Source organism: Molothrus aeneus, chromosome 1 (assembly GCF_037042795.1).
Source record: "Molothrus aeneus isolate 106 chromosome 1, BPBGC_Maene_1.0, whole genome shotgun sequence".
NCBI classification, from domain to species: domain Eukaryota; kingdom Metazoa; phylum Chordata; class Aves; order Passeriformes; family Icteridae; genus Molothrus; species Molothrus aeneus.
This window is the reverse complement of record NC_089646.1, coordinates 32390151-32407068: the sequence shown is the minus strand read 5'-3', so window position 1 is coordinate 32407068 and position 16918 is coordinate 32390151. Positions and strand designations below refer to the sequence as shown.

Sequence of the window (16918 nt, the reverse complement as noted above, 5' to 3'; positions counted from 1 at the left end):
TGCGGCCCGGGGGGCGGGGCCGGAGCTCCTTCCCGGGAGCTGCCATCCCGGTCCGGGAAGGGCGCGCCTGGAGCTCCCGGGTCTGGCCGTGCCCCTGGACGCCCTGCCGTGCCCCGCCCCTGCCCGGAGCACCGGGCTGCCCTGCCCGAGGGGCGGAGGGGCTGCCTCTGCCCCGAGCAATGGTTCTTGCAGCTCCCGCTGGAGGCATCTCGTCCCGCCTTGGCCATCTGTGTCTCGGTCTCACGTGGACTGGCTAAGGAAACAAACGTGATCCAGAAGAAAACATCTTTGTCCTGACAGCCGCAGCCACCCCGCTCCCAGAAATAATGCCAAAATGTTTGGTGCTTTGATTCTCGTTTTTTGAATAGGATAGTGACAGCCAAAGCAGGGTTTTAGTGTGAGTTTGCTGTTCGTGCATTCGTGTCATGTTCCGAATTTTAATTCCACGGATAACAAGGCGTTGAACAGCTTAATGCCATGACTTGAAGGGAGAGAGATTCCTGCGGAAATAACATGAGGCTCTTTTAGTAATAAAATGAATTTTTATTAATAAAAACAAAGCCACTTCGTTCCTGATATCATGTCCCATATGGTAAGATTTAAAAAAATAGACTTTGATATTCTGTGATTCTGCCATCTAACAATTACTACTACATGGAAGCTGTAAGAATTTTAATGCATTTGACCTTTGCTTTGTTGAAATAAACAAAACTGACATAGCTATCACTTGTCTTTCCAGATTTTATCATGTAACAGTAAAAAAAAAGAGAAAACTAGGAATGTACTTCTGGCCATTTTCAGATTTCACGGTTTACATCCAGTTTACAAACACATATGTAAACTCTTTACAAAGAGTTTACATATAGAGTTTTAATTTCATCTTGAAGGTAATCATAAGATGCCTGCTTTTTCAGTGGGATGCACAGAAATAGCTGTGCTGGGAGGATAAATATCTGTGCTGGGTCCTGAGTGCACTGCCATGTTCAGGAAGGTTAGCTGGCCAAGTTAAGGAGTTCAGCTTGTTGCTCCCAAGGTCGGACCCTTTGCTGACCCCAGCTGTGGTGAGGAAAGATAAAATCAGAGGTCTGCTCCTCCTTTCCCTGGGGAAGAAGCACAGAATTTACTGCTGATTCCTTTTCCACTGAGAAACAACACGAGCTCTTCCAGGCCCTGCCAGCACTCGGTGCGGCAGCTCCCTTTGCACTGCTCTGTGCCTGGGGTGGGCAGCATTACTGACCTGAGGATCGGCGTCAGGGCACAGGAGATGTCCGGGGAGCTGCCTGGAACACAGGCAGGGAGCTGACGTGATGTGCATGCCCACGTCAGGCTCACATGAGGGGTCGGCCACACCCGAATTCTGCAAGCAGCTTCAGTGGGATTTGGCACTGAGGGTACCCTGGGATGTGGGGAACTTCTGTGCTCCCTAAAGGATGGCATACCACAGAGGCAGTTTCTTTCATGAAGTTTTCACTGCTACGGACCACAGTACAAGGTGGAGAATTTGTGAGGGAACAGCAAGGGCCACCTGCCCCGAAAGGAATTTTGAGCCAGGAGCAGAGCATACCAAATGTGAAAAACGGCAATCACTTGATTTTAGAATTTTAAAAGTTTATTAGTAATAAAATGGTTCCAAAAATAGTATTGTCATTAGAGTAATAAAAAATTGAACAATTTGGATTAGGACAATATGAGACAATAAAAACAAAGAGTTACGGACAGTCTGGGTGCCTCTTTCTGGGCAAAATAAGCCTGAAAAAGGACACCCGTTAACAGAGGATTAACCCTTAAAAGCAACAGCCTGTTGCATATTCATACAGCTCATACATGATGCATAAATTCCATTCAAACACAGGATTCTGTCTGGGCAGTGTCAGCTTCTTCCTCATAATCCTGATGGCATCTTCAGGGCTGAGCAAGGCGGGAAGAAGTTTGTTTCTCCTGATAAGAGAGCAATAAATTCTCTTTCTCAGAAAGATTTAGGTGTCCTGTGGCTGCTATCTGGTGCGAGTACCTCATTCCTCTCTTTTAAAAAAAGTATATTACATAGCATAGTTTCTATTTTAACATTATTTTATAACCTAAAACTATATTTAACACACTACTTAAGGAAATTAATACAGCACAACACTCTAATATAGCACATATAATATTCATTTTAATATTTACAAAAAGCCAATCATAAAATACGCATTTTTCACACCAAGGCAGGTGGAAGCAGTTGCCTTACCAATAAGAAGCTGGCATGCTGTGTGAGAAAGTTCTAGATTTACTTTAAATTGAAATGCTTTCAGGGTTAAATGTCATCTTATATGAGATAAGATGCTACCCACTTTTCCGATGAAAGCCAGCTATTGTGTGTACATAGAACCATAGAATGGCTTGGGTTGGAAGGATCTTAAAAATCATCTAATCCTGACATCTTCCACTAGATCAGAGTGCTCAGAGCCCCATCCAACCTGGCCTTGAGCACTGCCAGGGTTGGGGCTTGGGGCATCCACAATTTCTGTGGGAGACCTGTTCCAATATCTCACCACTGTCACAGTAAGGAATTTATTCCTAATACCTAGCCTAAGTTTCCCCTCCTTCAGTTTCTCCTCATTATTCTTTGTCTTATCACTACAGTTCCTGATGGAGAGTGCCTCTCTGGCTTCCCTGTAAGCCCTGTCCAGGTACTGGAAGGTTGCTATGAGATCTCCGCGTAACCTTCTCTTCTCTAGGCTGAACAGCTCCAACTTTCTCAGCCTGACTTCATAGGGGAAGTGCTCCAGTCCTCTTACCAACTTTGTGGCCTCCTCATGTCCATTTTATGCTGGGATGCATATGCAAACATGCACTGCCATGTGTAATTAAACAAATACAAGAAGAACATGTCACAATGGAAAAGCTTCCAAATATGTACTGGTACTAGATTTGAAGACCAAGAAATCACCATCTTTGAGGGATGGCAGAAAATACAAGGACAGTAATCTCAGGGACAGAAATCTCTTACTCAAAATTTTGAGGTAAGGACTGGAAAGAAGAGTTAGCTTCTTATGAATGCTGAGAAATTAAAGTGAAATAATCCAAATGATTAGGAAGTTTGTAGCAGATTTAATACAAATGAAAGTGTTGTAATGTACCATGTCTCTTCTATTGAGAATATCACATTGGTATTCTCAATGCACTCTACAAACACTAATAGTTTAATGGTATTTTATCCCTCAATTCACAAACTGATGTTAAAATAAAAAATAGAAAAGGATTATCTTCTAATGCTCATGATGGGAAAACCATTGGCCCAACACAAACAATATCATATCCATTGTGATTTCAAAAACATATCAAATTACATTTTAAGCCATCAACTAATGCTGCTAAACAGAGTGGTGCAAGATAGATAGATATCCTGAAATGTTTAGTAAACATTACTTCTTTAATATAATAGTCTCTAATACATACTTGTGGTAGAGATCTTTCCATCAAGAAGCTGAAGTAATTAATAAACATATTGTACTGAAATGAAAAGATTAGCAAGTCCTGACTTTGCAGTACAGGCCCAGAATGACACAGGGTAACGTGTTCAGCTCTTTATGCTAGCCTGGGAGTGAAAGTTAGGATATTTACAGCATCCTTTTCTCTCAGGGGTGCATGTGCTTCTTTGGGCAGGAGGAAGGCTACTCAGTTACTTTGGCATTAATAATTTGGACATTCATAATTTGTTATATACTGTTTCTAAATAGTAACAGTTCACCTGTGCCTTGTTTTTTTTTTTTTCTGATTCACAAAGTAAGACAAGATGTAGAAGTTCTGAATGTGAATACATGAGATATTTTATAATGTCACCAAAATAAGTTCTTTCACCCATTGTGCAAGAGGCCAGTCCATACAGAGAGTCAATTTATTGACACTTCTGTGCAGAAAGGGGTGCTGGGTGGGAAATCCCCAAAGCCAGCACTAGGATTAGGAAAACTTTTCGCTATTTATACATTTTAGCAAATGAAGGAATTAGCATTCATTGGCTACAAGTTATCTCATTCTTTTATTAATTAGTGTTCCTTCCTTTATGGTTAAGACTTCCCTCACTTCTCATCCTAATTAGTCTGCATGCCCAGTTTTCCATTTCTTTTGGTTTGTGGGTATCTTGGGTCAGTGGTGGCAGATCTCCTCCTGCTGAAATGACCTTTTACCCAGTCAGAGCTGATTTCAGCACAGTTGCTGAGTTGGTTTTGTTAGTTTCTCCCTTATCTTGGGGGTTCTGACAAATGTCCTAGTGGCCTGTAAATTCTGCATTCTTTGTGCCCATTATCAGTGGTGAATCCTTCTCCCTCAGGCTTTGTTAACGTCCCCCTAGGTCTGAGATCATTAAAGCATCTCAAGCTCTAAACTTTAACAAGGCAATTCTACCCACAAGTAATTTATCTTTCTGACACCTGGACATCAATTATGTCATAATGATACGAACTTTGTATGGAATCTGCAGGCACACTATGAATTCATCTGTCATTGTTGCAGTTTTGTGTCTTCTCCCTTGAGCCTGTGGCTGGTAACCCATCTCCACATGCCTTTTCTTCATTCAGATGAAGCAGCACTGCTTGCAAGGCCTCTCCTTTCCTTTCCCATTGTCTTGCCTGTAGTGCCTCTGCCTTTTGTGGGCAAAGTGTATGTGTTTGAGAAGATGGGGAAGATGAGGAAAATTGTGGGTCCTAGTAGGAATGTGAGTGAGGATGGCAGGGTTGTGCTGCATAGAGAGAATATCTCATACCAACTTGCAGTCCCACTTTTGCCCTGAAAGGAAAGCTGCCAAGAGAACCCTGCACTCCTCTCACAGAGATCAGGAGGAATCCGTCCTCCCATGCCAAGTCACCTTGCATCAGAAAGCACAGTGGTGCTCTCTGAAAGATTTCATTCTGATGTGGCACTTAGCAGCGCTATGATCTTATTTCTGGCAGTAGTGCCAGCCTCAGATGCCTCTGGTCAGCTCTGGTGGCAGGTGGGGTGCGCTCAGCTCCCCTGGCGTGGCTGGCCGGCGGGTACGAGCAGTGCTGCTGTCACGGGCACAGCCAGCAGCCCCGGTGAAGAGTGAAACCAAACTGAAACCTGGGACTTGGGATGGGTAACAGGCTTCATTCAGTGCATGAAGAGGAGCTGGCATATTTGGCATGAAAGAAAGATTGCCCAGATGAGGCCCAAATTATGAATTTAGCAGACACTGCTTTTAAAACCAGTTATTTTCAGTTTGGCATCGATTTGTATTCAGTGGATTAGAGAAATACAAACTAACTTGTCACAGCAGAGAGCAAAAATATCAATGACAAATGCTCAGATGAGACTTTACTGGATTAGTGGAAATAGACATCAAAGAAGAAAATAGACACTTGTTAGAGACAGTATTAAATTAGGGATTGTCAGAAGGTTTAACTTTTTGAAGTGAACTGCATGAGAGTCTCAGGTATATTTCTAACACAGTGGCAAGATACTTCCCAAATTGCAATGTTTCTTATTCTTTTAATCTTAGCCCATCCCAGATACTTATTCTTTTTTACAAAAGCAACCTCAGGGCTGTTCTCTTTTTATTCCAGAGCAGTCTATTTTTTTCCATCCAGCTACATAAAGGAATTTAAACTGTGTTATGCCAGAAGGAGTGCCAGGACAAGTCTTAGCCTTGATGCTTACAAGAGACATAAACTTCAAGGAGAAAATGAGCTTATCACCACATTAGCCAGGGAGCCTTACTGTGTACGTTAAGAAGATCAAAGGTTTATTTCCTTGTACTCCCATGAGCAGTGGGAGAATTCAGACTGCCTGAAATCAATATTCCAGTTCTGACCAGTTCATTCTTAACTGCTGGTCTTCCCAGGAGCTTGGTCTTACTGGGTGCCAGTGGCTTCTATTGAGCGAGGATGTCTTGTCCCACCAAGCTGTGCCAGAGCACAAGGGGAATTTAGTCTGAACAGTTTCTTCATGTTTGAAGTATTTCCAAGGTACTCTTTCATCTACAGTTTACCAGAGGTCATGATTTCTTTCCTTGGAGAGTTGTTTTAATGTTTTGAATGGAGGCTTTCTCACTACTTGTTTCTAGAACCCAAGTACCATTTTCACATGGCTTTATTTCTCTTTTTTTTAATAAAATTCTTCCCTTTTTTCTTTCTCTCAAGTTTTAGACTTGTGCCTTCAGTGCTAATGAAAGGAAAACTCTTGTTTTCTTACCATGATGTGAACTGTGGCCTACAATAATGCCTGGCATCCCAAATTTTCTGTTCTGACAGATGCATCAGTTGCATTAAACTTTACAGGCAAAGAGAAGAGAGACCAAAATGGATTTATAGTTTATTTGTTCATTCATGATGTAAGGTAGGTGTGGGCTTTTTTTCTCCTTTTTGCATTAAAGATTAAGGTCTTAAAATTAAGATTAATTTGAAAACTTGGACCATGAAATAATTTACAATTGAAGCCACAACTGGCACTTTTCACTCTGTGTAGCTGCAGTGTTTTCTGTGTAATTTTTGCTGCTTGTTCACCCAAGCAAGTAATGCTTATCTGAAAGCAGCACATTTGTGCCAGGGAGCAGGAAGACCAGGGCTGCCCCAGGAGGGAGCCAGCAGTGGAGGAGACCCCATCCTGACACGTGAATGCCTCCTTGGGCAGGGTGCCTTCCCCCACATCTGAGCAGAGCCAGGGCTGTGACAGGAGCAGCCGATGATCCTGAGGCCATCAGAGGAGCTGTGGATGCCAGTCTGGTCAGGGAGAGAGAAATGACAATTGTTTCTCACAGTGGCTTGTGAGAATTTTAGGGAGTTGTAGGAATGTGATACCTTGTTAGTACAAACAATCTGCAGGTGGTGTTTTTCCACCTTGTTTTCCCGTTCTCAAGGATAGTGTGTGAGAAGTATGTTTTTTATTAACTAGCTAATCAAGTGGAATGTATTCATATAAACTGAAGAATCTTTTGTAGCAAAGCCTTCTTTTCTCCTCTTGCATTTGGGTCTCTTGTCTGTTCTTGTGTCATTCTTGGCTCAAGGGTGACAAGGAGCTGAGGTGACAAGGAGCTGCAGTCCCTGGGCAGCCAGCAGGAGTCCTGGGCCAAGGTGGTCAGGGCTCTGAAGCCTGCCTGGGTCCTCACAGCTGCAACAGCTTGGATGAGGGAAGTTCTTGGTTTTGGTTTTGAAAGTGTGCCTCCTGCATTCTCCCCAGCTGAATTGAATGCTGTTTATTTGTACTGCTGTAGTAATAGAGCTGCTCTGTACTTCACTGGTCAGGCTGGGGATGTGCTGGGCTGCTTTGGCCTGGCAGCCAGGATGGGACGTGCCTTCTGTCAGGCAGCTGTCCTTTTCCACGCCAGTATTTCCATTTTAGATTATTGTGGGATGATTTATCGCCAGAGCCAGCCAAAGGCAGTAACTGTGACAAATGAAAACTCTGGAAACAATCTCCTTTCAGGAACAGATAAAATAAACAAGGCACGGAAAGCAGAGGATTCCCTGAATTGCTGTTTGTCTGACCCCAGCCAACGGGTAATTCTGCCACAAGAGGTGTTACACAAAGTCATTAACATCTCCTGGAAATAAATGTATTTCCTGGCCTTTGGTGTCACTTGGCAAACCAAATTCCAGACCTTTTCCTTCATTTAGATTTTCTGCTCTGAAGAACAGTAAATACTTAGGCTGTTTGTAATGCTTCTAAGCTAGCCCACTTCTTTGTCCCTTTGTCAAGGGAAAAACCAATATTTGATGTGTCCTAAAGCCAGTTCAGTAACTACTGTAGCAAGGGTTGTACCAACATAGCAGTAGAGCAGCTGAACATAGCAAGCCCTCTTGTGAAGTATAAGGATTTGGGGTTAGTTTTTCTGTCTCTTTGTAGCACAGACTCCTGCCCTCTGTGATGCATGGGAGCTTGCCAGGGGCTGGGACTGCAGAGCCTGAACCTGCATTTCTGGATACTGCAAAATGGCCTAGACTTCCTTGCCCATGAGAGGGAAAAGCAAGCAACCCTAGCAAGGGAGATTTTTGTAACAAGGTCACAAAAAGCACAGGGAAAAAAAACCCTAAATGTACAGGGCAATTATTAAAAAAAGTGACCTTGATTTTATTGCTTTAAGTTCTTGGGCATCAGTTTGATAAACACTGAAACATACATTCTTTTTAGTGAGTTTAAAATACCATAACCTCAAAGAGACAACATAAAATAGGATATTGCCATGTCTTCTTCCAGCATGTTCTGCCCTTCAGCATGTTCTAACAATCCCTACCAAGAGCTGTGCTCTCCTTTTGAGAACTAGTCTCTTCTCTTAGGAGAAACCTAGCAGGAAAGATTATTTACACCTAAATAGCCCCTCTTGGGGATGGCTCTCAGTGTTAATAATCCTCCTGCTAAGTAGGGGAATTCAGGCAGTATGTGCTTAAGTGTCTGAACTTGTCTAAGCTCTCAGTAGGTTAACCTCCATGCTGGAAACTGGATCAGACAGTGGTGGAACTGTTTGTGCAAAAGTGCAAACCCATGGGTAAAACTGCTGTCTTGTGCTACAGAGAACATCAGTCTTCCACAACAAGGGTTCCATCAGTTCACAGATCTATTTTCAGCCAAATAATAAACATTATCTGACCTGCCAGTAAAAATCTGTAAATGAACTCTTTAAGTGTGTCTATTTGCAACATAAATTTATAACTTAGTATCTTTTTTTTTTTTCTATAGGAACATACAGGGCAATGTAGGAAGAGTGACACCAAGGACTGGGTTTATCTGAGATTGTCTCTGTGAGCTTTATCCACAGCTAAACTGAGGTACAGAAAAGGAGTGTAACACTAACAGTTGAGCAAAGTTTATGCCATCTCACCTACCAAGGAAGGGCTGGAAAACAGAAAAGTTGGCGTTAGCAGTTCCAATGCACAACTTTTTACAGATTTCCCAGGGTGAACAAGGGGTATTCCTCAGGCCCTTCTTCTTGAATAAGTCAATTAACTACTTCTTGTTCACAGACCAAAAAAAAGGAGAAGAAAAGATTGGTCTCATATAAGGAAAGCTCTTAGCAGGGCACAAATGTAAATTTTTGAATAGCAACAAAAGAGGAAATGACAAAACTGTCTTCATAGTCATGTTGAATTCTACCATTGCTTAAACGACCTCACAGCCTCTATGCCTCAACAATAGTTGTACATATTATAAACACAAATATAAATGACATAAATATATATGATATAAATGACAGTTGTGTATATATATTTTTAAACAAATCATATTTTTCCACTCCAAATGCTGTCTGGAAGAGGATGCCTTCAAGGAAACAATGTGTGAGTCATCCTCAGGAGACCTACAACTGAGGCACCTCCTTTGGAACAAGGCTGTGTACATTCATCTAAAATATCCAATTATAAACAGTATTATGTTACTCACACAATTGCCCAACGGCCTTAGAAAAAAATCTGGTTTTTTTAATGACAGTAAGAATTAATGTCGAGTTGTTAATGCTAAAAGCTAGAATAACATCACATGAAGATTAAAATGCCATTTCAGTGATAGTTTATTCTGGATTATGTTAAGAAGTATTAGCCTGTGATCATTTAAGACTCATAAAATTTTTACTCCTTGTTAAAAACTTATTTGAATGTCTGAATGTAAAAAATACTTTCTGAGGGTTAATGTGGGAACCTTAGGGCAGATGAAGAACTCATCTGTGGATTTGGCAGGTAAGATAACACTCACAAACTTGTGCAGATTGTTCTTTTTTTGTGTACATTTCTGCGTTATGAAAATACTATTATAAAATAGATTTTCGCAAATTCCCAGTGATACGTGGGCTTAATGCTTGCTGTCTGTCTCAAACCCTTGGCTCTAATTTTGAGGTCTCCCACTCTGAATAGTATGAGAACTAATGCAAGAAAAAAAAGCTTTGAGAAGAGGTAAGTATATGCTAGAGCCTGTTAGCTGCAGGTGAGGGCCTCACAAAATAGAAACAAGGGCACACCTTGCTTACAAGGAGGAAGACTCTTTTGTGTGACCTGATGCATCAGCTGAAGGACTGTGGACCCCATCCTACAGTCAGCCGGACCCTGTACAGTGGTAAAGCTTTCTTGTTATTCCTGCTGTTCCATCCTACTGCTGGAGTAGGTCCTGTTGGTCTCACGTTCCTGGGCTAACATGCCTGTGCCATGTGGGGCTAGCACAAGAGTGAGCTGAACTTCATTTGCTTTCTTGGGAATTGACAGTTCCCAGGGTGAATAAGGGCTCTAGAAGGAAACCCAGAAAACACTGGTTAGTTAGCAAAGTGAAGGCACTACACAGGCAAGTTCTGTCATTTCAGCATTTACCTGAAGAAAATGAAATACCTTGCCCCTCCAACTCTTCTCTGTCCAGTCACTCATCAGGCTGAGGTTTTTGGAGGTTTTCCATAGGACAGAGGTGAGGGACCTTGAGAGCCTGGGAGTAGCGTGGATGCTGAATGACTGCTGGAGGAGTAGGGATCATTGGTGTTGATAATGCATGTGCTAGTGGGAGCAACTAGCTTTGAGAAATCATCTTATGACAACACTGATGTATTTGTCATGTTCATTTGACTGCACATTTGTTTTGTGGGTAGGAAGAAGCTGGCTTTGAAAGAAACAATTAATGGTAATTAAAAGAAGCTGCTCTGCAGTCAGTTGCTTTCTGGAGCAATCACGAGGGTGGCTAGATTGCCATGTCTCACTGAGTCCTCCAGTGACAGTGGTACCTCTATATTTCCCTGCCTGTAATATTTTATGCCTTTCCTTTTTAGTCTTCTTCCTCTTGGATTTTCTTGGATGTCTTTATTACCCTTATTCAGCGACTTTACCTGTAATTTCCCCTTCCTTTTGCCTGAACTTTCTCACCGTTTTTGTTCACAACCCCACAATTCTCTCAAAAGCACAAGCCAAGATTATGCAGCTAGCACATGCTGGACCTGATCCTTGGCACAGAGAGCTGGGGGCTGACACAGGAGGTGACCAAGAGAGGGTTGAAAGACTCATTAGACAGGAGGTTGCAGGATGCAGTAATCTGTCTGTATCCAAGCCCAGATGGTGCCGGGTACGTGCTGCATGGATGATGGGAATGGTATGGCTGCTTTCAGTAGTGTATTATCCCTTTATAAAATCATCTGAAATTCAAGGAAATTAATAAAAGTCTTTATGGGTATGTAAAAGTCAGTGCCTGATACACACTGACTTATGATATCGCCCTTATTCAGTTGTGGCAGTGTGTTAGTGTCTCCCCGGTGCTACTGGGATATAATAGAGGCTTTACTGGTTTCCAGCGGGCAGTGAGCAGGGCTATGACACAATCACTGACCCAGTTTTATCTGAAACAAACAATCCTTCTCTCTCCTCCCTGAAAACAATAAGATTGTTAGATCCAAGGCCAAATTCATGTTGTTGTGAACAGCTGCAAATCCACTGACGTCAGCAGAGCTGTATCCACTTAGGAAAACAGAGAGTCCAGCTCACGGTGGGTCTTTGGATGAATTTCAATTTAATTTCCATCTATCAAAAATTCTCCTCAGTTTTTCTTTAGATGGATATGTTTTTTCCTGTTCTGTGTAGTGCAGGAGTGTGCTGTCAAGGAGCTGCTCCTGTAAGTGATTCTTGCAGTTCTCTACAAAGCAGATTGGAGTCTGGCTGGATGAACTGGCTACATCATGGACAAGCATGAGATTGTAAGAGGAGAAATAACACTTCTGATCTTAAGGGCCCAATAAACATGATATCCCAATGCTGGATCTATGGAGCATAGCAGACAAGTGCAGGTGCTACATGGCCAGCAAGAAGCATGACTGTAATGTTCAAAGGGCTGCTCAAAATGGTCTTAATTTTACAAGTGGCAGTCACTATGGCTTGATCTTACCAAGTGTCTAAAACATTAGCCCCATTGACCCTGAGATGCACTAATCTAGAGTGAAGCAGGGAACCAGCACTGCAGGAGTTGGAGTTTCAGAGCAGTCACTGCTGATTGCAAGGACTGATTTTTTCTGTTTTCTTCAGAAGAAGGGAAACTCCACATGGGAATGGAGAAAGTGCTGGAAGGGCATAATGATCTCCACTGGCTTCAGCACCAGCTTCCAGAACAACACTGCTGTGTCTGAATCACAGTGGAGCAGGTTGTTTGACCTTTGGGACAAGAAATTACTTCCAATAGGCTGTGTCTACATTAGATTAGATTAGATTGTGCTGATCCCATTCCCTAATCAGGGCAGCTGCATGGGAGTTGCACTCCAGTTCTTCCCACTGAACTTTCATCTTTCTCAGGAGTTTGTATTCTCAGTGTTGAAATGACGGATAAGTAAACAGGATTTTTCAGGGAAAATGAAAATATGGCTGCTTATAATTTAGTCAAAATGAGTTTCTGTATGGACTTCTGTACAAGTTAAGAGACTCTGGCAATGCAAGAATGCTCACAGTTCTAACCTTCATTTAAGTGAAGTATTTCCAGATTTCTAAGGAGGACTTTCAGCTGCTGACATGCGCATAATGCAACATCAGCAACAAGGGTCCATTGATGATATTCTTTGTGCAGAGTCACATTTAGACTGGCCTTTGATCCAAGCAGTGTGAATGACAGCAGTTTGGGATGCTTACGATGGGTTACTGAAAAAAAAATGAGGGTATGTAATAAAATTATTAGCACTGAGATGCAATGATGTGGTGAAAGATCCAGATCTGAATCGCTGAGGGAAAACACTGCATGTACAGGATGGATTCTGAATGTCTCATCTTCATCTTAGCCTGAGGCTGTGGGAAGAGCAAACAAAGAACATGTAATTGTTCCCACACAAGAAGAGACAAGCCTACACTGAAAAGATAATGAGTGAAACTAGCAGGATTCAGGGACATGACACACAATCTCCAAGGAGAAACAAACTTCAGTCTGAGACCTTGAATATCAAAAGGAGTTGAAAGACTTATAAACCCTTTGAGAAGACACAGGAGGGGAAGATAACCTTTCAGAAATTCCCTGTGGAGACAAACTGAAGGAGAGAGATTGCAAAGAGAATTTAAATATATCCAACTGTTGAGAGATGTTAGTTGTTTAGATTAAATAAGTAATTTTTAAATAGAATGAGTCAATTAGAGTTAAAATGTTGTACGATTTAGTATGCTCTTTGCTTAGTTTTACTTTCTTAGCATGAGTAACTGGATTTGCTGAAGCCTTAAGCCACAAGCTGTGAACTTTCACTGACATCTATGCTTTTGGCTGGAATAAATTTGTTTTCCTACTAATTTTCCTAGTAGTCTGTACAGTGCTGTGTTTGGGATTCAGTATGAGAATAATATTGATATCACACTGGTGATTTCATTTTTGCTTATTAATGTTTTTCCTAGGTCTTGGACTTTTTTAGTTTGCCATGGTCTATTGGTGAGCAGGTGCACAAGAAGCACAAACCAGAAGAGAAAGAGAATACAGTTGGCAGCAGAAGATGCAACTGGGGGAAATAAGAAGAGTTAATGGCCTGCCTGTGTGGAGATGAAGAAAGAATCCCATATGGTTTTAGAACACCCCAGATCACAAATCACCATTGAACTGAAAAGTCCCGTGCAGGGCACATGAGGCATGGGTGCATAAATCATAAGGGTGTAATTGCCCAGGGATGCCTTTGTTTGCAGTCCCTCTCTGGAGACACCCAGATTGAGCTGACTCTGCTGCTGTATCACTCTAATAAATTTTTTATTCTTAAAAAAATCCAAAGCCAAAACTCTGCTGCAGGAAACCTAAGGTTGAAGGAGAAGGAGAAGGAAACACAATGAGAGAATGAATGTGTATGGGAACAAGGAGTCAAAAGGGATCATCCATTGGCTCACTGGAGCTGCCCTCTGTCAAGGAGCTCCAGTCCTCTCAGTTAAAGTGTTGGGTCTTGTGTGTGCAGCTCCTTGAATGGTGTGAGAATGCTCAGGCATTCTCCCTCAACACAGCCTCCCTGGCCAGGAGAACAGCAAGCCTGCCTGTGGTATTTTCAGGGTCCCTCATGGCAGGAAGGAAATGATGAATCTGACTCCATGTTCTTAGAAGGCTAATTTATTATTTTATGATATTATATTAAATTAAAGAATGCTATACTAAAACTATACTAAAGAATAGAGAAAGGATATTTACAGAAGGCTTAACAAGACACTAATGAAAAACCTGTGACTCTCTCCAGAGTCCTGACACAGCTGGACCATGATTGGTCATTGAGTAAAAACAATTCACACGTTGGATAAGCAATCTCCAACCACATTCCAAAGCAGCAAAACATAGGAGAAGCAAATGAGATAATATTCTTTTCTTTTTTCTCTAAGGATTCTCAGCTTCCCAGGAGAGAAATCGTGGCGAAGGGATTTTTCAGAAAATATGATGGTGACACCTGCCAGTTGTACATGTGGACAGTTTCACAGTTTTAGAGATATTTTTGTCTTTCATGTGTAAGTAATAGACCTGTATTTAAGCTGGGCATTCATTACCTCTGTCATTGGCATTGGAGAAAATAGAAGCACAGTCATGTGGGAAGGACTAAGATAGTTGAAACTGATAGTCTGGAAGTGTAGACAGGACCCCAGCAGGAAGAAGAAGCATTGTGATATTTCATCACACACACAAAAAAAGATGATAACTAAAGGCTTGGGATGTGGTAAGAAAAAGAAAGAAAGAAGGAAGGAAGGAAGGAAGGAAGGAAGGAAGGAAGGAAGGAAGGAAGGAAGGAAGGAAGGAAGGAAGGAAGGAAGAAAGAAAGGAAGAAAGAAAGGAAGAAAGGAAGAAAGAAAGAAAAAGAAAGAAAGGAAGAAAGGAAGAAAGAAAGAAAAAGAAAGAAAGAAAGAAAGAAAGAAAGAAAGAAAGAAAGAAAGAAAGAAAGAAAGAAAGAAAGAAAGAAAGAAAGAAAGAAAGAAAGATAGATCTACATTCTTCCCTTTATGTCTTTTTCCTACTCCATATTTTTGATTTTTACCTTTTGCTGTCTTCTCCTTTTTGATATGTATAATCCTCCTAAGGGTAGCATTTTATGAATGAGCCCGTTAGTTGCATGTACTAGTAGTTCTTGTAACTATTCCTCCAGCTGTGTGGGTGATATCCTTCAAAGAAAATGCACTAGTGTTTCCTAGAAGTGTGATTTAACATCATTGCCCATTAAGTGGAGTAGTTTGAAAAAGCCTTTTGTAAAATCTTTAGAAGTATCTTATCTTTTTTGTAGAGGTATAGTATTTACTGGGTTTTTTTCAGCTTGTGACAGGTTCCTAAGCTGCCAGGCACTGACAGCACATTCCCAGCCTGCCAACCCTAATACCTTTGGCAGTAGATGGCTGCTTTTAGCAGCAGTTGTCTGCTGCCAAATTACTTAGCCAATGTGTTTCTGATTTCTAGACAAGTTGAAGTGCAGGACAGGCGTGCTCGGGAAGTTTGATAAAGGGCACATCAGGATTCCTACCCATTTGTAGACCAAGCAACTGCTCAGCACGTATCATACATGGTGCTGTCCCTTGCTGGCCTGCTGGTCACAGACACTGCTTCATCCCAGTTTATCCTGCATTATCTCACACTGTTGTCACTACTAAGATCTAATTTTGCCATTTGAAGCTTTCAGTGTCTCTTTAAGTATGGCCAAATTTAAGATTCAAGGCCTTGCTGTCAAAGACTCTTGTGATACTCCAGTCACATTTTTTCTCTTCTTGCTTCCACAAAAGCGATTCCTTAATGGTATTCTTCTGTCCTCACCTCTCACCCTTATTACAGTGAATTTTCTTCATGTGGAAAATATGTTCTCATTTTGTATATAGTGATTTTTCCAAAGAATTCATTAATTTCAGACTACCCTCTCATCTGCAGGCACCCATTACTGTTTCTCTTCCTGCACAAGAAAAGCAACGGGAGCTCCAGGAGGCAAACAAACTCTTTTGTTAATTAAAGCCCTCTTTTACAGTGAATCTGTGTTTGTGCAGACTTATTTGCAAGTTTATTTGATCAGGAGGATTTGGGTTATTTATTTGAAAATTTATTTGATCAGGAATAGTTTTGTTTGCTTTGGTTTCATGGCAAAATCTGGCTTGTTGTGTGCACTCCTTTCCCGGGAAATTCCTCCATAAACCTACTCAGAAGCAAGAGCCAGAATCCACACACAGCCTCTCCATTCCAGACAGGCTGAGCCTGCAGACACCACCTGCTCTCACACAGCATTTGCCCCACATCATTATTCTCTGCTCCTGACCATAGAAAAGGAACAGAACAGAGTGAACAAAAGGACAACAGAATGACTTGGCACATGCCACCCCTCTTGCAGGTGGTGGACCTCTGGAGGCTGGAAGGAGGCAGCCAAGGTGCAGCCATAGTCTGGCAGTGAAATGGGCTTAAAGGAAAATAAGTGTGCTTCCCTGCAAAATTTTATTTTGAAAAAACATCTACAATTAGTAGTGAATTTGAGTTTGAATTCAGTTTCATTCAAACAAATTGCAGAAACTCATTTCCAACAAAAGGAGTTAGACATGATGCTTCAGAAAACATATTCATTCTCCTTTTCAGTTACTCTCCTGAGTAACTCCTTTTCAGTTATTGTGAAGATCTATTTGCATTTGCAAATATGAAGTGAAAATGTAGCAAGACTATACACTATTTTTTCTAGCCAACATCTGGTATTTTTATTGTGGAGAAAACAAAAAACATCATATGCAAAGCATTGCATATATTTTCTTTTTAGTTTGTACTGTTTTGCATAACTGCTTTTTAATATCTCCTTTCTTTTAACAAACCTGTGCTTCAGGTTAGGATATCTTTGGAGTGCACAATAATACATATTATTTTACAGTTAATATCTGAATCTTTCAAGAGATATTTAACAAATATCTTTTCATATAATAATTACAGTTAATATTTGAATCTTTCAAGAGATATTTAACAAATTTCTTTTCATATAATAATAACTAAAATTTTCATATAATAATAACTAAAATTTTCTGGACAAGACAGTTTTATT

The 16918-nt window shown here is 41.3% G+C and overlaps 1 long non-coding RNA gene across 1 annotated transcript; it reads left to right on the top strand.

The window, feature by feature from the left end:
• Positions 1-6238: 6238 nt before the first annotated feature.
• LOC136567055 (uncharacterized) lies at positions 6239-15875 on the top strand. Its single transcript, XR_010785104.1, has 4 exons — positions 6239-6330; positions 8668-8756; positions 14259-14381; positions 15778-15875. It is a non-coding gene; the product is annotated as an uncharacterized lncRNA (long non-coding RNA).
• Positions 15876-16918: the final 1043 nt, after the last annotated feature.